At 42.6% G+C, this 25,761-nt stretch overlaps 1 long non-coding RNA gene across 2 annotated transcripts; it reads right to left on the bottom strand.

Moving 5' to 3' along the window:
* Positions 1 to 8,676: 8,676 nt before the first annotated feature.
* On the bottom strand, positions 8,677 to 14,183 carry LOC137471060 (uncharacterized). 2 transcript variants are annotated; one of them, XR_010997381.1, is made up of 3 exons: positions 13,920 to 14,183; positions 10,905 to 11,098; positions 8,677 to 8,769 (listed from the first exon to the last, which is right to left on the bottom strand). It is a non-coding gene; the product is annotated as an uncharacterized lncRNA (long non-coding RNA). The 2 variants fall into 2 exon arrangements; XR_010997382.1 differs by lacking the exon at positions 13,920 to 14,183 and adding an exon at positions 11,721 to 12,460.
* Positions 14,184 to 25,761: the final 11,578 nt, after the last annotated feature.

The following is a 25,761-nucleotide window of genomic DNA, read 5'->3' on the forward strand; positions in this document are numbered from 1 at the left end:
TCCTGTTGTTTTGCTTCATTTCAGAGAAGAAGGATTTGCAAAGACATACAAAGGACTTGAAGCTGTTGTTGCACTGACATTTTAGTCCACGAAGTGACACAAAATGAAAGGCTTCTCCCTAGTGCCAGGCTTTTAAAAATCTTGGGATTAGAAATTTATGTGACTCCTAACTCCTCATGTTGTTACATTCTGTGACCCCCAGACAGTTTAATAAGGCTTTTGAATAGTGGTTCCTCTCTCCACTACATCAGAAATCTGCTCAAGGGAGATGGGGAAGCAGGATTCAGTCCCAGGCCTCATATTTGCTGCCAACAGAAGTGGCAGGCAGCTGTGGCCACTGCCCTCAGGCTGCCAGGGGTGTAGTTCTCAGCTCTGCTCAGCTCTTGCCAGACTCCCAGCTCAGTTCTGGCAGCACATCCATTGGTGCCCTTGAAACTGTGCTTGGCAGTGGAGGAGCCTCTGGGGAGCTTGCTTCTGCCCTCACAGTGACTCCACAACTGCTGGGAGCTCTCTGCTCTTGGCTCAGGGGATGCAGCTGGACCATGCTGGGCATCAGTGGAGGCTTCATCCACTGTGGGCTCCCTGAACTGGGGCAGGCAGTGCTGCCCTACTCAGCTTGTGTGAGCTGCTAAGTGAGCTGGCAGCCCACAGCTAGCCCAGCTCTTACAGAGTTTAACATGGGTTTGGCATCCTCCAATGGAACGTTGCTTTGCAGGACCATCTTGGGCCAATATAAGTTTAGCACCTTTTTGTGGTGCTAAACAATTGTTTATGTCTATCAAGCTTTTCAAAGTTATCTTTAGAGGGAAAAGGACAGAAATGTACTGTTATTTGTCTCATGTATATATTTTGGTGAAAGTCAGATGCATTTATTTCCTAGCATTTTATATTAAAGACATTTACAAGGTGTTGCCTTTCTCTGTCCCACATGGTGCTCCTTGCAGCACATCCCTTGTGCCCTCCTGCCAGTCACAGTCTGACAGCAGTCACCCAACAACATCGCCTAAATGGCACAGGAGGAAATAATGGACTGTTAACCATGGTTGTGTTTCTCATTTCAAAGCCTGGGACTTTAGTATTACTGCTCCCTTTCTCCACTCCCAGCATGAACATTTCCCTCCCTCCCCAGCTTCAACACAAACTTGTGTTGCCTCTCATGGTGCAGACCACCCTCACTTAAATCACAGTTACCTTGCACAGCCATCGCAAGGCACAATGATGAGTTGTGGGGAATTATGGCCGATTTCAGCAGGAAGTAAAGGTCTGAGTGCATTGCTGTGGCAGAAGAATACCAAATGCAATGATCTAAGGAGAAAAGATGAGTTCTGACAGGTGATCTGAACTCAGGCAGTGAGTCAGACTCTCCTGTCATTGTGGAGACTCAGCACCATATGACCAAAATCAATGTTCTGGATTTTGTGATATAGTTATTGGGATTATTAAGATGACTCTATTTGCCCATTGGAGTGTACAGGATGAAACATATGGTACTAAACAAGCCAGCAAAGAAGTCAAGGGGCTGCTACACGAAGGGATTTGTACATAAACATTACGGGGCAAGGCAAAAGCCATGCTCCTGTAAGTTAATTTAGCTGTGTTTGCTGTAATGACAATGTAATTATAGGAGTGCAATTCAGGAGATTTATCTTTTTAATTAGCAAACTCCCATGTCCTTCAAAAATCTCCTCTCACGGCTACAGAGCCACCTGCGTCAAAGTGCAGCGGGGAGCCCTTGCTTACTCACGACTCTTGTGCTCCCGCTCGCCCCACGCTGCAGAGCTGCCACAGCTCCAAGCAGATGGTCCTGCATCAAACGTTTCCTTCCCATGTCACTTACCATTAATAAATTGGATCGTTGTTAGCCTGCATTGTAATTTCCTTGGGCATTTTCCTCATGGCAGTAGATTTGCTTTTGGTGGTACCTTAAATTTGTGTACATATAAACCTAAATCGCCTGGCAGCAGAAGTTTCCTAATGGTAATTTCAGCTGAAAAGATTTTTTTCCCCTGGAAAGAACTCAGTGCACTAGCAGTGCTCCCCAGAGCAAGCCAAACCCTAGGAGCTTTGCCAAGAACCAGTCCCCTCCTACAAAAGGCAAGTTGTGCCCAAGCAGTACATATTTGCTCTCACAGAGAAGTGAGTGCTCTCATACCAGCACTGTCACACACATACAGGGGAAGCCAAGAGAAACATGTATGAGCCCTATCCTGGCCATTTTTTGTGACCCTATATGTGCTTTCTTGTTTCCCTGATGTCGGTTTAACTACATTATGTGGAACCTGCTGGAAGAAAAGACCAACAAAGCCCTCAGAAGTAGAATAATGTTCATATTTCATTTTCAATTAGTTTTTATGTACTTTTCTTATTTTGGAGGTGCAAAAGAGTAAAGGTTTGGGACTGCACCCTTGCTGTGTTTCTGGTAGCACCCATACCCAGGGCACAGCCAGAGCTCCAGTGAAGCCAGTGTTGAGCATGTGCATGCAGGGAAGGATCCAGCTCAGTGGCTCTATCATAAGAAGCCAACAACAGGGGTGACAGTAAAACTTGATACCAAGGCAGAATTGCCTCAGTTAAAAACATAATGCTGGGAAGAACATTTCCTTCTTTTTAAATGCTGGGAAGGAGGAAGGAACTCCACCATTCACCAAGGCCCAAAGGAAACTCTGTGAAGGGTTTGTGCTGGGGCAAAGCATCAGTCACCTGCCCTTGGGGAGCAAGGGACCTCGACAGCTTGCATAAGGCATAAGCTGTTCCCATGCTGAGCCCCCTTGGGAGGAATCAGGTTCAGGTTTGGATTTGGTATGTCACAGCTGGCAGCTGCAGGGTCTCTCAGAATGGAGGCAACCACTGGCATCCAACATCTTCCTGGCTGGCTGCTCAAGCCCCATTTCCCATACTGGAAAACACCTGGACTGGAAGGTAGGAAAAGGTACATGAGCTGGAGTGAGTGAAGCAGGTGCTTTGCCTGGCTTCACCAGTTGCCAGTGTGACTGTGTCCCTACCACCAACCACAGCCAAAAAAGAAACATGAAAATGCTTCCTGACAATAGCATTTTCTCTGGGGCATTGCTGGAGGTGTCCTACCACTGTCAACCTGCTGACAGCACTGGGCCCTCGGAGGCTGTCAGAACAAAAGCACTGCTGAGGTGTTGCTGGCACTCAGGCAGTCCCTGGGCTGGCAGTGGGAGAGCACAAGTCGTAAAGATGAAGATAGAGCAGGAAAAAGGACACTCTTCAGACCAAATCAGCTTCCAGGGAAAACCTCTACACCTCAGCACATACAGACTGCAACACTAAAAATAGAAATTATAGATCAGTCCAGAAAGCTCTTTTGTTGTTGTTTTTTTTTTTTTTCTAGCAACGATTTTACTTACAGCTGAGATCTCAAAGCAAGCAGAAGTGATAACATGAACACTTATGAGGTATGATTATGCCAAAAGAGAAACATTACTTTTTAAGTAGTGCAAGATTTTCACTCCTGCTGAGTTTAGCATTGGTTTGAGCACAATATTTCCTCTTAAACTTGATCCCACAGAGCCACATCATAACAAATGGTGGGTGAGCTAAAATGACCTTACATATATCTGCTAATTTCCTGCTCTTCAGGAATCTCAAAGCCATTTACATGAGGAGTGAGCAGAGGAGTGGATGAATTAAGTCTTGCAAAACCTTTGGGAGATGGAGACAGGCAACAGTATTGTTCCATTTTGAAGGTGGCAATAAAAGCAGTAGCCTGTCACCAATGGTTTGTTTCAAAGGTGTCAACACACAGAAGCAGTGGAAGCTTAGCTAACCTAACATGGCTCCTTCTCTCCCTGGGCCATAAAGCAAGTTAAGGGCAACCAACTCAGATGTATCCAACCGCAGCAATTTTTTGGTTGATTTTGTATTATGGCCCAAAACAGCAGCCAGATGAGAAAAGGCTGATTTCATAAATGCCCCTCTCAGTTTTGATTAGAATAATGCACTTCCAGGCCTGACTGGGTGATAACAGCTATGCATGAAGTGACCATGGGTGCTTGGTGCCTGTAATGAAATAGATCTGCTCCTTGGGGGTCACCAGCTTACCAGCCAGGTGGGAGCTGTGGGCCTAAATGTGTCTGTGTCACCTTGGTGCTTGTAGCTCTCCAACTGTGTGTTGCACTGTTGGCTCGTGTATCGTCAGCACCAGCACAAGGTCCCTGTGAATCACACAAGCTGAAGACAGGAGTGCAAGACCCACCCAGGACCTTCATCCTCTTCCGGGACTTGATATTAAAGGGGCTGGTATGCCAGGTTTCCTCTTGGAGTCAAGTCCTCAGATCTGTGTTGGAGGAGGTAAATGACTGAAAAGCAGAGACACAGCCCGGGGTCATATTTCTTAATTGACAACCTTTTTGGTTTGCTTGTGCTGTAAGAGTTTTTGCTTTCTTCTTCCCCAGCACTCCCAGCTCTTACTAGAACATGGATATACCTTTCATCAGAAACATGGCCAATCTTAATGTTAGGCCTGAATTAGACATAAGCATCTCTCTTTGACCACCATCTATTTAAAATTATATATGAGCTATAATATATGTTTACTACATGTTTTTTTAAAAGGCCTTCAAATCAAATGAAGCTTAAATTTAATCTGCTTTTGATCTGGACAGGAATCCAAATTTTATCTCTTTTTTTGTATCTATGTAAATTGGACTTGTTGTTACAAAGTTCTGGTTTTGGGTAGTATTTTGCTTTATGGCTAGCTCTAAGCAAGATTCAGTGAGCAAATATTTATTTTTAATGTGAAGTTCCTGAGGTCTGTGCACCTTTAGTAGCTAGAATGATTTGCAGTATACTGGATCACTGCATGACACTGAAAAAGACCTTATTCATTGCTTCCAAAAAGCTATTAAAAATACCCCATAAGAAGATAAGTTGCTTAGAAGGTGTCTGTATAGGAGAAGATTAAACCTACCTCAGTCAGACAAGGTTTCATGGTTAGACCACCAGGCACTGCTCTTCTCTTCATAAAGCCCATTCCACTATATAATTTCTTCTTTAATGTACTCTACCTGGCTTCCTGCTGAGGATGATTTACATGCTTTGTGAAAGCAGAAACTAATATTATTCTGGGGAAGGGAATAGGAGAAAGAATTTAATCTGATTATTTAATTTTCGTCCAGGAAATTTTGAAAACTGAGAAGCTTTTTTTTTTTTCCCCTGAAGAAATTGTGGCTTTTTCTCTTTACTTTTACTGAGAACATGATAAATACATATTTTCTAAGCTACATTTTGCATAAGGGGATATATCAAAGGATAAAATTCAATGAACCAAATTTGCTTCTGGGAAGGCCTTGTGTAACACTAGGAAAGTATGTGGAGATAAAACACACCTGTGGTTAAATTATCTGTGGAGACGATTGAAGTGCTCACTGGAGTCTATGAAGCAGCCTTTTACAGCAGGAGAGGCTGTGGTCTGCAGGCTGCTGAGTGAATCATATAGCTGTTTGAGAGAGCAGAAGCAGAGGAGCTCCACTGCCAGGATATCATTGTTGCTTTTACTTTGGCACCTCCCTGGGTGAGAAATGTGGTGGTAACTCTGTCCTCTGGGGCTTGCACCATCCTCCCCTTTTTACTGCACCCCAGTAGATGGGGTGCAGTAAAACAGCAGTAAGGAGAGGCACGGGGAGTGTTCCAGGGATTTGGCCAAGGTGACAGTGGAGAGTAGTGGCATCAACCCCAGAAGCATAAGCCCAGCCAACACTGGCAGTTTTCTGCAGCTCAGGGCAGGCAGACTATAGGACTGAGGTTCAGGCCTGCAGACATCCCTACAGGGAATTAAACTTCTCAGTGGCTTTAATTGCGTAAAGTCAGAAGTGCCTAAGTCTTGCTTTAGTCTTTTTTATCCCCGTTATTTTAAAAATGAACAAAAAAAAGCCAAACAAAAACCAAAGCAAACAAACAAAACCCCCCCAAGCAAACAGAAAAATCTCATGTAATGAAAATAATCCATTTCTCTAAAAATAAGCATGTGGGAAAGAAGAATGATGTTTGAAAGAGTAAATGCTCACAGTGCTTTAATTTATTTGCCAAGGCTAGAGACCTGTTCCTAGACTCTGTCTATGGTCAGAGAGGTAAGAGGATTTCCTCAAAAACGAAATCCAAATCCCTCCCGCTAACTGCCTGCAGCTAGAGTGTGTGATCATCATGAAGCAGGTCAGTACCACGTCCATGGGCCACATTGATGGCAACTTCCCTTCCCCTTCCCTTTCCCCTTCCCCTTCCCCTTCCCCTTCCCCTTCCCCTTCCCCTTCCCTTTCCTCTTCCCCTTTCCCAGCATGCAGCACGCTCTGGGATCTGGGTTTAGTTAGGACGCATGAGAGCTCTCTGATCTATCAGTCATTGTTACTCCTGTGTATCACCAAAATAATAGTTTTTCCAGGCCACCTGCGCCCTTACCATGCTATAAAGAAAATCATCACTGTTTTAGCCACTGTGATTGCAGCACCCATGTGAGCAAAGGGACAGATTTTTTCCAGCCTTCCCAGTCCTGCATGGAGTAGCCCTACTGCACATCTGTTGGATTTCTACACACTCTCCATTTTAGGTGCTGTCTAGCTCATCTCCCCTCCACGGATGTGGGGCAAGCAGGTCTCATTTATAACAAGTATTTCCACCCAGGGTCAGAAAGTTATCGCACCAAGATTATTTTTCAACGGAAAATTGATTTCTTGTTTTTGGGAGAAGGAGGGTAGGGAGTGAGGAAAAAGAGAAGGCGCCAAAGAGACAGAGAATGATGGGCAGCTGGTAGATAAGGGAAGCACTGAAGTGGAAATGAAAGCTTCCATATCATTGCAAAAGGATAAATTCATGCACTGCACTAGGATGTCACAGGCTGTAATCATAAAAAGAATCAAAGATACATAATAGCACCATTACTGGAAAATATGAGAAAGACTTGAAAGATATGGTATCATCAAAACTCTCTTACACTGAATATTTTGCCTCTGTTTTGTGCAAAAATAGGCAGAGAAATTGTTCTTTCTGCCCCCTATTATAGGCAAGTTATCACCCTTTCTCAACATATCCTCCAGTTTAAAGCAAAAATAAAGGCAGTACCTAAAAAAAAACTACATGACAAATGAAGTCATAAAACACCATACCAAAAGTCCAATATTAGAAGAACATTTAGGTTTTCATGCCTGCAAAGCCAGCTGCAGGGAAATGACTGTGACAGAGCTGCCCTTGGAGTTTTTACACCAGTAACCCTGTGCATGCGTGAGCGTGTGCATGGGCCCAATGCAAACACAGATTTTCACTTCACCCTCACATAATTGTTTTGTCAGAACCTTTACCTCTTCCTTTGGAAGGATGAACACTGTGCAGCTGTGCAATGAACAGTCTATCTGTTCTGGTTTTCTTTGTAGCCTCATCAGAAAATGCATAGCCTGGTGCTTCATGCAGAGCCTGATGAAACGCCTGCATCAGTCATCAGGAACTTCTGTGTAACCTTGAGCATGTCCCAGGTCATGTCCTCTGTTTTTATCCTGGGAGTTTCCATCCTCCTTCCAGCACCTGAGATACCTTAAAGAGCTGTATATGTAGGTCTGTTCTTCCCATTTTCCAGCCACAGAACTAAGAGAGATATAACAACTTGCTCAGATCTGCCACAATTCAGCCAGAAAGTTTAAAAACTGAGAAAGATTTCAGAAAGTAATATATTTTTTTTTTTTCATGGAGATGCCTGGGCAGCACTTTCAGCAATGTAGAAAACTGTACATGTAGGTACACATTTATGTGCAACTCTGTGTGTATAGATGTCTCCCTGTAATTACACACATACACTACAAAATTCTGGCAAATAGGAAGAGAGACTTCTGGAATACAGGACAGTTAACAAACAATATAAACCAGCAGCAAAAGTAGGAGATTATCCATGTCCATAATCCTCCCATATTTAGCAAAGTACGTGCTTGCACTGAGTGAATCTACTTTTCCACAGTAATAAAGCTTTTCTATATTGACAGATTCAGTGAATTAGGCCTTAGCTGAGGGTTATTAAAGCAACTCTGACAGATTTACTAATGCCTGGACTTCTTGTGGATGGACAGAAATGCTGAACAGGAATGAATCTTTCACTTTTGCTTCATTCCTTTCAAAAATCCAGATCTTTAAAGTAACTTTGGTCTCTGAATAAAAATTTTCTCTCTGATGGGCTGATTTGTAACCCTCAGCAAAGATCTGTGGTATTCTTGGGGTCACAAGAAGCTGAAATCAGAAATGCTTGGCCAGTAGCCCCTTCCTTTCCTCACCAGTGATGCAGGGTTGCTTCCCAACTTTAAAGACTCCTCTGTGAAACTGTGCTAACAACCTGATGGAGAAGCCAGATGGCTGGCTGTGTCACTCCAGCATTTTCCAATTAAGGTAAGGATGAACCATGTCCTTGACTCTTCCTGCAGCTCGAGGTCTGCGTTTCCTCCCTGAAGGGATGGAGTCAAGAGGAGAAAGAAGCAGGATGGCTCCTATGGACCATCTGCAGTCAAGTCCTTGAGGCAGGAGCTCCAGCAGAGCTGAGGATTCATGGTATGGAGTTGAAGGTCAGTAGCCTAGGCAGCAGACGGGGTCATAACCCCCAGGCATGGGAAAGAGCATTTCCATTTTGGGCTTTCACCGCTTTGTGACTTCCCAGAGATGTGAAACCAAGTGACGCGGCAGACATTGCCTGCATCCCAGACATACCCTCAAGACTCCACACTATTTCTGTGAAATGCTGGTACAAAAGATGAATGTTTTCCCACAGCAAAAATCCTGTAACAGATAAATAGTGAGGAAACGGTTAACAGTGTAGAGAGCCAAAGCTAGTGTTTTAGAAACTGGAGGCTAAATGACAGGTAAGGAGATTTGATTTCTACTCTGTGGCCCACAGTTCACATCATGAAAAGTAGTGTGGGTTTGGCAGTGGGTAGTTATAATTTCAGAAATCTCAGCTCTCTATTCAGACTCAAAGACTTTCAACAAGAATAAGACCTGAAATAATGTCTCTGGCTCATGTATTGCAAGGTATTCGGATGAGAGTCCCTCGGGTGGCATTAAAGGGAATGTGTTTAATACCATGTGCTGCACGCTGCTGTGGGTTGGGTGCATTTCCTTCATTATGCTTCTCATGAGGACATGCCACAAACAAGCAGGTGCCAGTGGGAAATAATCATGATGATTCATGCCAAAGTACTAAACCAATAAACCCAGGGGCAACAGGAATCCCGATGTGGCTGGTGTTGCAGTTTGTCAGTGGAGCTGCAGTGGTGTGGGAAGCACCATTTCTGGTACTCTGGCACACATTATAGCAGTGCAAATCTTTGTTATGGAGACCCAATTGCATTCTCCAAAGATCTCACTGTAAAATCATGTAAGATTGCTTCTGTGCCCCTGCCACCCATCTCGATTTCCTACCCCTCTCCCTGCCTGGAGGGCTGTAAAAGTTTAGCTAAATGCATCTTTGAGAGAGAACTGTGTGGATTTTCAGTGAGGTGACATTAAACAGCTTAGAGCTACCCCCAGGAAAAGAGCATGAGAGGTGCCAATCATTGCTATTTTAATTTCTATGGAAGCACCAAAATGTGCCTTATTTGTGCTAACCTGAACTGCCCTGTAAGAAAGCACATGCAGCCACAGTATGAAAATCTGTAAATCCATGTCCTCATTCACTCTTCTGTTACTCCCTGGGCTTGACCTTTGGATAAAATACTTAAGTGCGTTTGGTTTTTTTTCCACTGATCAAAGAAAGAGACCCCCAGTGTCTCCTAGAAAAACCTCTCTTACAACAGGATTCATGGGGACTGTATGCATGGCCCAAGTGAACAGGAGCACAGTTGTTTACATTGCCATAGTGCTTTGAGTCTTCCACGGTAATGTAGCAAACAAGAGAAGCTGTACTACACTGGAAGTAGAGAAGCAATTTTATCTGTGACTCCTCTTTCCTCCTTAATGCAGGTGTTTGCAACTTTTATGGTCCTCCCCATTGTATTGGGAAATCTGGGGTTTGCTGTATAGCTATATATTATAATACTCTGTTTAGAACTTCTCTACTCACTGCAAAAGAAATTCTATCTGGGAAAAAAAAAAAGTGTTAAAGAGGGTTTGGTCAGAGAGAGTGAGAGCGAGAAAGCGAGAGAGAGAGAAAGAGAGAGTTCATGAATTGCAATTATGTATCCCCCTAACTGCAACCCACTCATAGTAAGACCTAAAGTGATGCCTTTGAAAGCAACTGTCTTCAATTTTTATCACATCTTAAACTAAAAGACCTTGCACACATGGTAAGAACTGCCAGCATATCTGCACTGAAGGTTGTGTCAGCACCACTGGTGTTATAAAGCTCAGCTGAGAAATTTCTTCCAGGCTCAAGCTTTCTTTTAAAGTTCTATCTAGGAACTGATTTTATTTTCATTGATTTTGGCTGTTTTTACAATGTAAACAGGGAAGTGAGTGTATGTAAATTATACTAGAAGGTAAAAAAGAAAAACACATGCTTTTATTCAATCCACTTTGCTTTTGTCTCTTTCTCATACTCAGAAGTTCATCACATGTAATGAGGTCTTGTCTTTAATATTCTGGTGGAAAAAAACGATAAAAATCTGAAAGGCTGGGTCCAATTCTGATCTCATAGACCTGACTTAAAATATTTGACTTAGCAGGAGTTCTCTTGGTAAATTAAATCAGAACCAGAGTTTTCTGTCTTGCAGAAAACATTGGCACTCTATTACGTAGCATGTTTAACCTGCAGCCCTTCATTAGTCTAATGATTAAGCACCACATTATTTTTCTGACACCCAAGCTCTTACAGATAAATCTCAAAGAGACATTATTTGATTTAAAATCAGTATTGGTGATTTGATGCTTAATGACTTGCTGTTAAGTTCCACTGGCACCGAGACAATACAACCTACCTCAGTAACAAAGCATCAAAAATGAGTGTCTCATAGACCCTTAATTATGATTATCAATCTTCTTTCCTATCTCATTTTTTTTCTCTCAGGTCCACATGTTAATCTGTATGTTGCTTTCTAAATAATTGGACAAAATCAGGTCTCGTCCTAAGGAAGCTGCTTTAATTTTCCACAAGGCAAAGATCGCAGAAATCCTGCAAAACAAAATATCTTCTGTTGAGTTCTGGTGATTAAAAGACAAGATGCAAAGTAGGATATAGGGTTTCTTGGGTTCTCTTTACCCTTCATTCTTTTCTTCTGGCCAATTGCTTTCTCTTCCATTTGCAGTGACCGGTACTTTTCATAGAGAGAGAATAACTACAGATGTTAAAAATTCATTGCTAAAACATATGTGCATCAGAATAGCATTAATTTGCAGTTAACCAGTAGATGCTGCAAATTAGGAAGTGACTAAATGCAGTATAGGAGCAAAAATCATGCATTAGAAAACATGCTCTTTTCATTTATTTGGACAGTTGTAGTTCAGTTTTTAATTATTAATGGTAATACTCCTCAATATGCCAGTAAGTGTGCTGGTTTATATTTAGTAAAAAATGAAGTCTTAGTAAAACATGAAGTCATTACAGCACTCAGCTGTTAATTATTGCTTAGGGATAGAGGGGAGATTACAAATTTTGTTCAGGTTAATGAAGCATGAATCAGCTGCCTCCTACTGCAAGGAAGAGTTGAATATCTTATGTGCTACTGCAGACACACTCAATCTGCAGTCTCTTTGTTTTTACATTGAAAATGTAAAAACACTTGAAATTAAGGCACCTGAAATTAAGCCTTCAGAGATGCATTTCAGAACTGTGAAAGGCTGTTGATAGCAGGGAAAAGTCTGAACTGATCCAGCTTCCACAGAACTCAATGAGACTTTGTTGGAGAATTTGCAGTGTCCAGATCAGGACACTATAAGAGTCACTGACATCACTTATGCTGTTTGGAGAAGTAAGAAGTGTGGATCGTGTGCATTGAATCCTTGCGGTTCTACCAAGACAGCTACTGAAGAAGTATGCAACTGCCTCCTCCATATTTGTGTGCAGCTGTGGGGGAGTGTGTCCAGCCATCAAGAGCTCTATGAGGCAAAGCAGCAGTTTTGGATCCCCTCTGCTGACCCATTCATTCCTCAGGTAGCAGACAGAAAGGCTGGAGGGACACTCACTTTGCAATATCTCAAGCTACCACAAAAGATTTGTGGTACACACCTAACTTAGCCCTCTGCTTGGACTGGTTTTGCAAACAGTCTCTTTGACAGTATTTCCTCTGCCATACAGCATGCCACATTTTGTATAGTTGGCAAGAGAGACCCTTTGGTTAATACAACCAATGCGTATTCAAAAATGCCTGTAAAAATAAAAGCTGCTGACTCACATGGCTGGTGCCTCTAGTCCGTTTTATTACCTTTTACAGGCATGAATGGGTTCTGACTTGCAGAATTACTGTGGAAACCAAGCATCATAAATCCCAGCAGTCAAAAAAAGCTGTGCCCACATAATACTCCTGGGTCTATTTAAAAAAAAAAAAAAAAACCTCTAAAAGTCATGGTATATTGTACTCAACAATTTTAAGTGGGAGAGAATGCAAGTCCTAGTTGCAATTCCTTGATTGTCCTAACCAAAGAAGAACTTGGATGGCAGTTTTGGTCACAGCTTGCACAGCAAAAGACTTCTAATGCTCAGAGCCATTAACTCTAAAGCAAACTCTGAACTAATGCAAACTCTTGTGAAAAAAGCACATGCTTGAAAAGTCACTTCCTCTTTGTGGAAACTTCATGAATGGGAACAAAAAGTTGCATTCGTTGTATAGATTAGTAACACTAAATAATTCAAGGTGCTCTAGTCCTGACAGTTCATGTTAGAGGGATTGAATTCTGACCCTGCAGGAAGCTACCCCAGAATCTTAACCAGCAGCCTGGGTCTGGAGGCAAAAAGGTTTGGTGGGAACAGCTCTGTGCTACGTTCATACAGTAGAGCTCTCTGCTATTAACAGGCACCTTTCAGCTCTTTGGTATTCTACCAAACCAGGCTGTTTGTTGAACATTAAATATTTATTTGTGTACTTACCTGGCACAGAAAGAAATCTTGGCACAGGAAGTTTTGCCACAGGAAGGTTTATCCCTTGTTAACTCATGGTGTCTCTACTGGAACAAGTTGGTTTGATCTCTTCAGCTGAGTTGCTGGTAGTGAGGTTTGTGCAGAAAGACAAACTGCTTTTCACTATTGACATTGTTAACTGGCAATATCACCACTAAATCTCAGTCTGAATAGAAGTCAAATAATTTTTTTCCAAATTTTCTGCATTTTTTTTCATGTAGAATTTAAGAAGTTTAGGAGGGGCAGTCCCTCAGAATAGAGGGTATCATGTGAAATTGAACTGCAATTGTTAAATATGGTAGTTCTCATATCAGCTGGCATTTTCCTAGTATTTTCCTGCTCTGTGAAAGTGGTATGAATGACATTTCCTATAGACTGAGGGATGCTATTAGAAAACCTGAACTGCAGTGACTGAGGCCCTTCAGGCCAGCCTGGACCTGTAGCTGGACCATGTCCCTCATGCATGGCAGGACCCTGACAAGCTGGCAGCACCCTTGTCCCATCACCTGAACATCCCCTGACCACTGAGGAGAGATGTAGCCCCTGAGGGCTGCATCTGCCCTGGCAGCGATTCATACTGTGATTTCTGTAAAGGGTTTTGTTGGGATTTGTGTGTTGCAAAGATTCAGCTCCTGTCAGCATGGGAACAATCTGGCTTCTCTCTTCTCCCTGCTTTTCTGCTTTTGGGTATGCAGGAAACCAGCCCTCATGATCTGGGACACATCATAGAAAGTGACCACGGTGTGAGTCAAAACGAGGTGTTCCTGAGGTTCTGTATTTAATCTGGCCTCTCCGGGAACACTGCCTCTTGTATACCATGTGTCTGCCTTCTCCTGAGGATCAAGGGGTCGCGTTAGACAAAAACATGTTAAAATGGTACCTTTTTCTGCCCTCTCCCGCAGCCATTTGGCAACCATCAGTCATGGAGATGCGACACATCTGGAACACGCTCTTGAGTAACCATCTGGGATCGCATTGCAAAGCTTTCCACAGGTTTGACAACAGCCATCACCAGATAAAAGTCTGACATCACTTTATAAGAGAAAAGCAAAGTAAAACCTGAATAAGAGCACCTGTGTCGGACATGACTGTGGTTATCAACCAAACTACTTCTGAATTCTTTGTGCCATGTGAAGAAGGTACTTAACACATAAGTGAGATACACTATGAAAAAAAAAGACATGACTCTGGTCTTACGCTATTTATGAACCCGAAGTATGACAGAGCAAGTTTAGGACTTACAGGATTCAAAGATGGAAGCTAGCAGTGAATTTGCTGTGGGAGTTGTTGCAGAGACTGCCTTCACAAATGAGAAAAGGTAGGGAAACATTTGTCTGGAATGTGTTTAGGAAGAGACACAATGACAAAACAAGGTTTCTTCCCCCATCATTACCTCTGCCTCAGCTGAGTAGGCAGGGTGTTGTCTGTGCTGCCTGCCACTGGTGAGCAGAATTTAATTCATCAGCCTCACTGCAGATGGTGCCATCCTCTGGGACCTCAGCCGGCTCATGATTCATGCCAGCATCCTCACAGGGAGAGGGCAGGGAAGCAGAGAGCCTGGGAGAAAGGAGCCTCTGGGAGACTAGGGACACCACGTCCTGCTGCCACTGTACCTCTTTGCCTTGTCTCCACACAGCTGATAAGGGCAAACGCAATGATGCCATTCCCAAAAACTGTGAGGGCAGCTGGGCTTTAAAATTAAAGTGAACTTTTAGACAGCTGTTGCCCTGCCTTCCTCAGAGCAAGGAGGTGCTCTGGTGAGGGAGCAGCAAGCATAGATGTTGTATCCACTTTTCATTTGCTAAAATCTTTGTCCTCTCTGGCAGCCCAGGCAGTGGCTGCAACAGCACCTGGGCATGGGACAGCAAAGAATTCCACTCCAGTGAGCACTGGCCTGTACGAACTAGGACAGCAGCGGCCATGCTGCCAGCTGATGGTCTGGGCACTGCATGTTGAGGCAGGCATTTCCATTTCATACTTACTCTGTATTGAGGAAAGGGTTATCTTTTATTTGCCCTTACAAGCAGGACTGTGAGTCAATAGATGTATTAGAAATAAATACAGAAATTAAAAACGAAAGAAGACAGTGAAGACTGTTAGGCAGATTTCTGCAGGCGTAATGCCACTGGCAGATTTCTGGGTGTTGCAGAAGGCTGGGGGCATTGTGGGGGATCAGTTCTTACCAAGGCTTTCCCATCCTGTCCAGAGAACACTCTTCCTCAGAATATACACTGTTCATATTGTACACAAAATTGAAATATGTATGAGCAAAGAAGTAGTCTCAAGTTTGCTTCTGTTATAATTTCTCATGGGGAAAAAACACTGAAAACAAAAGGAAGAAAGTTTCAAATAAGTTATTATATTTATGGGGGAAAAAGTTATGCCTCATCCTTGTAAAGAAATATTTCTTCCACCACTTCCTTGCCTTTGAAAGGAATCAAGCAGCTATTAAAAAGTACCTTCCTTTTAAAAAGAACAATGAACATTTTGATTAAAAGGAGCTTTTAAGTATTTATATGATTACCTCTTTTGTCCTCCTGGCAGCATCTGTCTTGTTGACTGCTCGGCATCTGGCATGTGCTGCCTCATGTCAAGAAGGGCCTGATTTGCCATTCAGACAGGGGGTGAGTGAGAGAACAGACACATGTATACATGGAGAGGCTTTTGCCAAAAGAATAAGGCCATTTCCCTGACTGCTACTGTTGCTGGTTGTTTGGCCACAGTACTGCTGGAACACAGCACCCCTTTCTTCCCACCACAGCATGCTGTGCGTACCAGATGGCTGGCTCATCAGGGTCAGCTCTCCATCAGTGCTTCTGCGGGCAGTGTGGCCAGGCAGGGCATTTTAGGTCAGTATTCCCAAAATTTCATCTGCTTATGGAGGAGATGCACTTTTACTCTTCCAGACTTCCTTGTTTTTCCACAGGTCATGGTGGGACATCCAAAGCACTCAGCTTTGGCTTGGCAGTCAGTGTTTTCCCTCTTGGGGCAGCAGGCTGGAGCAGGCTATCATGGGGCGCTTGGGAAAATCCCAACACTTTGTTTGATGTACTCACATCCACCCTACACATGGCAGGAGATCTTTGAAATTTGCAGGATCAGCCTTATTTTATGCATATTCATTTTTCTAAAACTATCTTTGGTAGCACGATCGATGACTCAAACAAACATTAGTCATACTTTGCGCTGCTTATAATTCCTTGCCTTGCAGAATTTCAAGAAGTGTTTCAAAGATGATTTAAAATATCCACAATCTATGAAAGATGGAGTGGAATAGGTCCATTTCAAATGTAGATACTTAATGAAGGTTGAGAGAGCAGTGATTTGCCCAAGTAAGACAGAAGTCGACTACTAGGACTTGAGTCCTGAATCTCCAACTGCTGTGTGATATGAGCTCTCCTTTTGCATTGAGTCCCTTCCTAGTGTCATTTTTAGATACATGTACCAGCAACGCTACTTAGAAGTTAGAAAAATAGTAACAGAAAGTTCTTTGACTCCTACTCCGTCATCCCCATGCTTATGTAGCATTGCTTCCAAATTGAGAACTGCATTTCTATGTGCTTTTCCTCTGCCAAATCCCTGAGTGAAGAAGCTGCTCATTGTGGGGCTGGTTGTGCTTTCTTGAATCACCCTTCAATATCTAGAATACATTCTTTCATTCATTCTCATTATTAAAGCCTTGCTTCTATTGTCTTCCACAAGATTTGGAAAGAACCCTGTTACATGCTGAAATACAACAGATTTTCTTGTTCTTGGTGGGACAAAAGCTTTGACCCGTAGCTGACTATAGGAGCCCTGTGGCCTGAAGGAATGGACAGCTAATGAGATAACAAGTCGAAGGAGAAACATTTTGTCTGGCCCACTACTGTGTGAGTCTTCCATATGACTGGGGACCCATGAAATCTCAGTTGCATCTGTTGCAGCCCTGCATTTTTGAACCTTCTTCTACTTTCACACAACAGCCCAATTAACAAGCAACAGCCAGAGATGGTCTCTGAGCTTTGCATGTGGCCCCTGTGTGGGAAAAAAAATAGAAGGAAACTCTTGGAGGGTCCAGCTGGTGAAGGAACAGGTGACAAAACTAACGTCTTTGGTGTTTTTCACTGACTGTGCTGTAGTGGATACTCCAGATGGAGACTGTTGGGTTTTTTAATTCTAAGTTTGCAAGAAAGTTTAGCGTTCATTCTGTTTTGTTATAAAGCAAAACTACTGAAAGTAGAAAGAAGACAATCTTGGGTCAGACTTGAAAAACAGGTTAAAATGAGGGAGAGTTGTTATTTTTAGTATATCCTTGGTACTTTTTATTTGTTTTTAACTTTTTTCTTTGTATAGCATACTCAGATTATGCTTTTTCATTCTTGTTTTCTGCATGACTAGAAGCATAAAATTCTGGTTTATATTTAAAAAAAATTAAGAAGGAGGTATTCTCATTTGCTTTCAATGCCTAAGGCGTCAAGAAACAGAACATGCTGTGAGATGTCAGCTGAAGATACAAGCACTTGGCAATATTGTATCAATGATTTAGATGTCTCCTCTCATTTTACTTGCTATATTAGAGAGCAGTGATCCACCCATCAGAACAAATAGCACAGCTTGAAAACAAGCAACAATGTGATTTTGTTTTACTGAGGTGAGGAACAGCCTCTCTCTTCAAATAATATGCAGTCATTAGCGTTCCCCATTACAGTGTAACTCAGGGCGGGATTACTTTAACTTCACTTTACTCATTTAGAAATTAAGCATCTGACCGAAATTGCTTGCCTAATTCTTTCTGCAGTCAATGGAGGTGGTGCCAGACAATGATTCATCCCACCTACCCATGTACCTGGAATTCAAAGGGATGAATCAACCAGAACTACCTCCCTCCATTGCCTCTGGCTACAGAGGCAGTACAGACACCAGTTCAGCTGAGAGACTTCGCTTCTGGACAGGTAAATTTGGGTGAGGTGAAGCCCTTTGTGTGCTGGCCGAGGGGCCAGATTCCCCTTGGCTCATGGGAACACCTTCCTGGGATCCTTGAGCCTGGGTGTCTCCTCTGACTAAAGCAGATGCAGAGGGAGCTGAGCCAACCCATTTGTTCACCTAATGTGTCGGCTGATGTGTCTCCCTGTGACACACTGGGCCAATTCCCTACATGTCTGGGAAACAGAGCTGGATCCCGAAAGAAAAAGCAAAATAGGCTTGAGTGTATTTCCCAGGGGAAGCATAAACCACCTGAGAGCAGCCACATGAGACTGGAGACAGACAAGTACAGCACTGCTGATTAACACAGGCAAGCAATCCCCACTCCATCCAAGCCTGGAAGTACTCAGTAACAAAGGATACCATCATCTTTACCCTCTGGCATTCAGGCACAATGGGGGCAGGTCTTGTGCTCTGTGACTGAACTACAGCTACTCATGATGAAACTTCTCCACAGAAACATAAACCTGTGTATCCCTGCTTAAAAAAAATTCCAAATTTTAGTAACTTTGAGTGGTTTTATTGTCCATATACATATCTAGACTATTTTTCTTTAAAAATCAAGGTATTGTGTGACTAGATGTCTATCAGGTTATTGTGCATATTCCATAATTAATGCTTTGTTCAGCAGCTTCAGATGTCCTATGCATCCCATATCCTGGAAAGCTAAAGAGAAACACCTTGTTTGCATTCTGGTTATCCTTAATTATTAGCTAAATGATATTCCTACCAAATCTGTACCTCTCTTTGATTAACTGCAATGACATATCTGTGAAAACAGGTATTTTCTGGAACAAGGACATGTAACAGTATTGGTACTACCTCTCTTTGCTCCTCTGTGTAGCAACCTATACCTCAATTTTACATTTTGGTTGTCAATGAACTTTGTTGTCTTCTTCCTTCCTGGGATTTCAGAGTGTTTCAAGCTAACAGTAGTTTGCTCCATTTTACTAATGCAGGTGCTAACTGCACCTCTGGAGACTTCTTAGCCAAATACAAGGTAGATTCTTTTATATTTCCATCACTCTTTAGACTGGAAGCTAGTTATTTATTGAAGAGAACAACAGCAGGTAGGAAACACAATGTAAAACAGATCTTCAAAAAGATGCAGAGGATATAATGGAGAAGTCAAAGTGGTTACAGAGGTCAAGAGCTGTGAATCCAAGGACTAGGATTTGAGTTCTGGAAGAGAGAAATGCTGCAGAAGGACTTAATAGAGTAGATGCATTACATCTCAGCAATCTATGCAACATCCAGGAAAAAAAGTTAGACATATGAACATATGTCAAAATGATAATGGACGTGTGGACATATGTCAAAATGATAATGAACATTTGGACATATATGCATGCATATATATATATATAAAAGAAGCTCAGCGTATAAAGAAAAAAGGTGTAAGTACAAATGAAGGGCAATACCACCATGCACCCTGGTTGATGAGAAGGCTCTAGGATGACGAAAGCAGGAGAAACCTCTTCTGCTGGTGATAAACTTCAGTCTAGGCAGTACTGTTTGTAATTATGTCTCAGGAATAAGTTTATTACCAGAAATTAATTGTAAAGCTATCCAGAACAGGCTAAATCAAAGCAAATTTTGGAAGGGGGTTATTAGTTTGAAAGGAAACAGTTATGGTGATTACCCAGTTTGACCCTTACTGAGGAGAATACAAATGAGTGACTGACTTGCTTTTGGGACAGTGTCTCCTCCAGAAAGCCATTAGATAACTGGCTGAATCCATTGGGATGTAGCATTGTATTCCCTTTGGTGACTGTTACCCTGCTGCTGACATTCAGCTAATGAAGAGGAGGTTTTTATTACATTTTCATGGGCTATTTTAATTCACACTCATCATAATTTCCAGTGTGATTCATGTACTGGCACAGAGCAGCAAATTTTGCCTGTCTCAAGCTGGGGGTAGAAAGGACTGGAGCTCAGACAGCAGGGAACAGCTGGCCTTTCACTTGCATAATGCCAGAGCAGGGACGAGGCAGAGAAGTGGATGGTACTGTTTAGAATGTATTTCCATTTAAGAATAAATCCACATAATGGAACATGGCTTTTTGAAGGGTAAGAGACATAAAGGGTCTCAGGTTTCCATGTACTGAAGGGAAAGAACAGCAGAGAAAAGAGCAAGGCACCCACCCACAGCTGCTGGCCACAGCCCAGCTGAAGTGACCACATCCTTGGAGTGAGCACAAGGCGGCCTAAGTGGTAATAAAGGGAAATGCTGGCAGTGGGTTCTAACAAGCTGATTCACTCTGAAGTTTGATTATCCACAACTTAGAAACAAGTGCAGCTAAGAAATTGTGAGCGAGTAATTCCCTGAGAGGACGTTTTCTTATTTTTCTTTCAATTCTGTTTTACTGTAATCTTCTGGCTTCCAATCCTGTGATAATTGAAATGTAAATACTTGCAAAGGCTACAAGTTTCAAAGCTCCTAATTCTGCTCTCACTAGAGATTGGTACACATGACAGGAGTTTTGCCAACTCATTAGCTCCTTCAACCAAGGGTGTTGCTTTCCCATCTCTCCTCACTATGCTGCCAAAAGCTAATGCAGACACAAGTCCTCCAGCAAAAACACTTTTGACATGTTAAGACTAAATTCTGGGAACTGATTTAAGCTATACCTGAGAGGGACTGTTTGTACCTGAGTGTGTGGGTTCATGCAGAAGAGGGGCCTGAATTGGGTTTTCTGCTGAGTTTGTCAGTTCATCAAGACATGCTGTCCCACAACAGAGAGCCAGTCCAGGCCTGTGTCCAGATGCTCTTCAGCTTCACAGAGTTTACAGACTAAATACAGAGCTACTTTTGGGACTGTCTGCAATCTGTATTCACACCTGCTCTTGCCAAAGCAGAACCCAATTCTGCAGTCCCTCCTTGGGAAGCAGAAGTATATCCATGATAGTAAGTGCATGGATGTTTTATGGTAGCATGAGTAAAGAGGGGCAGAAATTGCTTGTAGTGATAGCTCAGCCACCTGAGTCCTTTACCCAAAAAAACACAGCATGTAACACTGAAGTCCTAATGCTGAGTCTGGAGTGGAAACGGGAAATGAAAAGGCATGGGAATGGTGGATGATAACAGCTGTGAGCTGACACTTTAGACTACGAAAAATATCTTCCACACTTTTTAAGTCTTGCTTTGCCTCTTTAGGAAAGACTGAATATGGCAGTGGGTAAGCGTTATTAAAAAAGTAAAATGAGAAACATTCTTCATTGCCCTGGTAACCATACAAGCTTTGCAGAAACCATCATGAGAATAAGTGACCTCCTGTCACTCCTTAGCCAGAAGTTAAATTCAGAAAATAACAGGGCATCCCACAAGGATGGGATAGGAGGCAGAGAGGCTTTCTGTATTCTGCCCTGGTTTTGCCCTTTCTTCACTCTTTCTCCTTTGTGTTTACGTGAAGAGGATATTGATTCCAGAAGTAACAGAGGCAAGGTAAGTCAAAGCTCCTCTTTGTTTTTCTGTAGGAAGGAGGTCAGCCTTGTTCCAAATCTACTGCTCCTGGCATCCTCTCCTCTTCCTCCTCTTTATGCTGCCTGGGAAGTCTCAGAGAGCTGCTGGTTGCATTTACACTAATGACTGTTTTTCTCCCTCTGCCTCCCCCTTCAAGCTTACTAAGCTTTTCCTTTCAGCATGACCAATAAAGCATGAATGCAAATAGGCCTGAAGTTTTTTTCCCCTCCTTTCATTTTTATTTTGCCACTTTTAGAAGTAACTGAAGAAAACAGTGTCATTCTGTTCCAGAAGAGCTTTTATACCAAGCTGACACTGTACATTTAAATATGTATTGCTTCCTCTATCATTTGCATTTTAATGTTCCAAACCAATAATCACGAAGTCTTGTGTGAAAATGTGAAATAATAAGGATGGAGAGAAGCTTGGATCTGATTCTAAACCTTGCTGAATTACACCTAAAGCTGGCAATTTTGTGAGAGACCCCTGTAAGAAATGTATTTAGATAAATGTAGATGTTCTGTAAGAGACTGTGCTGAATTGCCCTGAGTGTTTGTGTGAAGACCCTAGGTTTTAGATACTGGGTCAGCACAGCCTAGCAGGGTATTTCTGGGGCAGCTGGTGCCCTGGTAAGATGTCTTCACTCTGCTTTGGAGAAGTTGCCCTCCAGGTATGCTGAAGAGCAGCCTCCTTCATTTTTTTGCCAATTGCTACTGATACCATTAATCTGGTCACATTTCACAAGCACGATGCCTACCCGAGGTTGGTCTGTAAGCAGCACATGTGGTCCAAAGGTCATAATATTTTTGTGTTCTGCTTCATTATTGCCGTCATTGAGCTCCACAGTATGGAACAGAGGGGCAGAATATCCTATTCAGAATTTACGCTGTGGACATAAGAATTTTTTCTTATGTGCAAAGTAACCATTTGCAGGAAATTAGTACATTGTGTAATGTAAGAAAAGGTTTTTTTCTGTGCTTCTTTTGAATAGTGTCTGTAAGTGAGGGGTTAGCTTGGAAGAAATAACTACTGGTGGCCCAGTTCTAGAAAAACATTTTTCATTTTTGTCTGTAATTTATTCTGCTTTTTTTTTTTTGCTTTCAAGAGAAAAATAAATCCAGCTATAAAAGCAAAATACATTTCTTGTATCACAGCTGTCATGAATTTAAATTCCCTCTTGGATCCTTATCACACAGTGTATCTCCACTGCAATATTTTGCCTCTTTTATAAATATGAAGCACTGAAGAACAAGATATTGAATATTTGAGGTATAAATCTGACAGAAGAGTTTTCTTCTCAGTCTTAGGATGGAACCGGAAACAACCCCTTGAATAGCCTAAGAACCTGTATGGATGTTTATTTAGAGCTGTAATGATGCTTAAGATATTTCTCTTACACCTTTAATTAAACTGCTTTACTGGTTCTTTGCCTGCTTTGCTTGTTTTCCTTCCAGGCTTTCCTCCAGGCCACAGTTTAACACTTTCATTATGAACAACTTTACTAGGAAACTAAACCCAGGTTATGAGGAATCTTTCTCTTCCTCACCATTCCCCTAGTCTCCCTTTCATCTTTGCAATGGTGCAATCACTTTCAAGAGAAGATGAAGGTGAGAAGAACAAGTAAGGGGAAACATGAACAGAGTTAGAATAAGAAAAGTGTGGATATCTAGAATTCCCCCTGCTTTATATCTACAGATTTACTTTTTCTTTTTTATTGTATTTAATTTCCAGTAAGGTTTCCCAGACATTTTAAAAAGCTGCTACATTATAATTTAATTAAGTCTTTGTATTTGCTGCTAACAAGATGTTATCTTCATCATTCTTGGAAGCTTGTCTTGGGTTGTGGGTTGATGTGGATTTGCCATCGGCACAGAAACATTTCCTGCACAAACACAAACTGTTAAAGCTCCCCCATTTCCTGGCTCAGTGTGACACACTGCTCAACTCCTTGTGTTTAGGTAATAGGATTAAATGCAGGGATCACTCATATGGGCTGTGTGTTGGCTGATACTGATCTCTGCAGAGAGAAGGGTTTAGTTTGAGCAGGTGGTTGGGCGCTGTGCTGTAACCTCAGGTGCCCTCTGGAATTCAGTGCTGGGAAGTAGAGACCTGGCAAGAGTTGGGCGCTGAGCTTCATCCACCCCTGCAGCTCTCTTTGGGGTTACCTCTCACCCTGTCTGCCGCACAGTGCTGTGACCTGGCTCCTGCCCTGTGCCCAAGGAACGGCCTCTTGCACTGGCAAAGAAGCTCCATGAGAGGTCTGAACTCATGGAAAGAGCTAAACTCATGGAAAAACTGTGAATGGGATTTGTGAATGCCAGCATGCTGATCAAACCTACCTAAAAGAGATGGTAGGAAACCAAATGCTGAGGAAAGGGGGTGGATCTGGTGTGAAGCTTATTTGCAAACTCAGCCCTTGAGCTACATCAACCCTTTCATGCAGAAAGCTGTGGCTTTTTTCTCCCTGTGAAGCACTATTTCCAGGGACAAATATCTGCTTCCAGAGCCCCCAGCACCACGTGTCTCACTTTTCCCAGGTAATTCTTGTCTGACCTCACGACTCACAAGGGATTGATCTTTTGAGGTTCTCTCCCTCCTTTAAGTTTTACTGGTCTGCTCTGGGTTTCATACACCCCTGGGACCAGGTGTTGACTCTCCTGTGTCCCTGTGGATTCCCTGATGAGGTGGATGGGGGAAAGTGGCAGCGCTACCATTGGATCTTCAGCACCATGTAACTCAGGGAGCTGTGCAAAGCTGTGGGCATGCATTGCTCAGGAAGGGAGGATGCATTTGTCCAAAACCCTGATCCTATGTGCCCAAAGAAAACAACCACGTACAAGGTATTTTTCATCATTCCAGGAGAACTTTGACCTCCCAAGGGTGTGTTTGCCAGCCCTGTCTGTGCCAAAAAAATTGGGAGGGGATATTAGCTTGGAAAAAAAAACAGGGCTGAGACATTGGGCAGGTTTTGAGACTCCGGCTTTGGGATGCAGATGATGGAAACATCAGTGTGACACCTGAATCATCATCATTTGCAGCCTAGGCTCAAACTTGCAGAAGCACACCTGAATGTTGCACCCTCACATAACCCTCTTGTTGGACACAGAGTTCCTTATTTGCTTTCTGGTGGCTTTCAGGGACATTCTCAGACTTTCCAGAGTTTCTGTGAAGTGCTTTGTAAGATGTTTGTTATTTATGGAGCATTTCTGTTCCAGATGTTGATTTACATTGAACTCAAACCTCTCTGAAGAAAATGGAGACCACAGCATATTCCTAAGCAGGAAAGTTAAAATTTTTCTGCTGTGGTTCTTTGGGTTTCGATCTGGTCTTTCAAGAGAGCTGGTGGGAAATTGCACACCCAAATTCCTGACTGCACTAGCAAATCCAGCAGTAGACATACATGCACACTTCCTTATCTGTCATGAGCAGGCAGTTATTCTGTGAACCCAGGAATATGAATTTCTGTATTCACAAGCCTGTGAATGCTTCTGTCTGCATGTTTTTGACCACAATCAGCATGAGACTGAAATTGTCTAATGTGCTTGGAGAATTAAGGGATCTGCTAAAAAGAAGTCCTGAGATAAACCACAAATATCTGTGACTCAGTTGTGAACCAAGAGGAGTCTGAGCAGTCATATAGAAATAGGAAGTTTTGTTGATACAGATAGGAGGAAAAGAGGTGAACAATAAGGGTAGTGAATATGGGAAGTATGTTTAGGATTTAAGGATGTTGCCTTATTTTGGAGGGTTGAAGTATGTGAGCACTGATGCTGCACAGGGCCAATGTCATCTCAGCAGTTTCTGACTGCCTGTGCTATTAGCTGCCATGAGGAAAATGGGACTTGAGCAATACTATTCTGCATGATTCCTATGTCTGTTGTGCTTGTTCCTGGTTTTCTTTTGTATGGAAGGGATAGGAAATATATGATCCCCAGGCTGCTGACTCTAAACTAGTTTGTCTGTTCCCCTTCATGCCATTTTCACTGAATTTGAAGATGGTTCAAGCAGCATTGTTTCAACACTGTGGCTTCACCTAAGCATGACCACTGTGATTGCTTCTGATCCCCCAGCTCATGGTCATCACATTGACTGTCTTGGCGAGGGAGAAATATGTGAACAAAAGTATTGCTGTTGCTGTCTGATGGATAGAGTTTCAGGGATAAAAGATGAGCAAATTGTTAAGACAATAAGTTATAGACTTGTTTCTGACACCCTTTCCTACATAAAGGAGCACAAAAGGTCTCAGGGAGAATGTCTGTGGAAAAGGGTCCTTCTCAGAGACAAGGAGCTGAGGACT

The sequence above is a fragment of the Anomalospiza imberbis genome, chromosome 3, assembly GCF_031753505.1.
Source record: "Anomalospiza imberbis isolate Cuckoo-Finch-1a 21T00152 chromosome 3, ASM3175350v1, whole genome shotgun sequence".
NCBI lineage: Eukaryota > Metazoa > Chordata > Aves > Passeriformes > Viduidae > Anomalospiza > Anomalospiza imberbis.